This window comes from Eucalyptus grandis, chromosome 1 (genome assembly GCF_016545825.1).
Source record: "Eucalyptus grandis isolate ANBG69807.140 chromosome 1, ASM1654582v1, whole genome shotgun sequence".
Lineage (NCBI taxonomy): Eukaryota > Viridiplantae > Streptophyta > Magnoliopsida > Myrtales > Myrtaceae > Eucalyptus > Eucalyptus grandis.
In genome coordinates this window covers 31,732,832-31,734,132 of record NC_052612.1, presented here as the reverse complement: position 1 = coordinate 31,734,132, position 1,301 = coordinate 31,732,832, and positions in this window count along the sequence as shown.

The following is a 1,301-nucleotide window of genomic DNA, read 5'->3' as shown; positions in this document are numbered from 1 at the left end:
CAAATTGCTCCCGTATGATTGGAAGAGTTGTCCACTGGGTGCACCTATGAGGTGAAAGAATCCCAAATAAAAAATAGAGGTGCATCGGAACAATTGAGAACCGGTTGACCCATAAGTTATTTGCCACTATAAACTTTTGAATGAATATGGATCAATCCCAATACGTAAGTCAACATGTTTGTAGTTGGACTCTCTTCTAACAATCTTCGAATGAGATATTGACCATTCAATTGCGTGCCAAATCAACTTTATTTTCAGACTCTTGGGAGACAAAGGTATGAAACGAGCTGACGTTCCCATATTCATTTTAACCATTGAGCATATAAATTGATTGTAAAGATTGAAATGCTTAATTATAGTGAAATCATTGTTCTATATCATAACAGGGATCAGCTGCCGAATACTAGAAGATATTCCGCAAGGCGATCATTTTGCCACCCACAAAGAACGACAATGACCCATTAATGCAATATGGACTTGGGACAACGTCATGAATGGATTGAGGACCTATACTGATCACTGTATCTGGGCAACAGATCTAAAATTGAAACCGGCCAAAAAGACTGTACGTTTACTATGCACTTAATGCGCACTTCGTTTCTAGACCCCACAATGATGCTTGGGCCACTTGTTTCTTTGCGTGAAAAACATCACATCTCCTACTTGGGCCCTCTTGGATCGATGCAATCATGGCTCGAATGTCTAGACTTTATAGTGAAATGTATGAAAAATTATCAACACAATTTTAAACCTATTAGACGAATATTAGTTTGGTTTCAAACTTTTCAATATTATTAGCGTAATTGAAATCTTTGCGCAAAATTTTAATGCAATCCTTCTGGTTAATTGATGACGAAAATCACTAATTTAAGATGTCATTTCGAACAAAATTGTCTACTTTAGCATGCCACATCACACAACTAGTGATATTGGCCACCGCATTAGCAATTTCTAGTGATAATTGGTTGAGATGATTTTATTGGAATTTTACACATACATTTAGGACTTCATTGGCGAAATTAGAAATTTTAGGGTGAAATTAGAAATTTTAGAACTAAATGAACTTTTAACACTTTGTTTTCTTGGCAATGTCGACTCTCTCCCCGTTTTCATTAAATTTTAATGTGAATTAAAAAAACTACAGGAGTCATGAAGATTCAATGTGAACTAGAGACACATATGAGAATGAGACCTAGAGGATAGTTTTTTTTTTTTTAAAGAAATTTCATTGCCCCTTGATATTTGAGAATTAGAAAAATTGTTTTCAAGTTTGGATTTATTCATCTAAAGTCTAGGTTCTT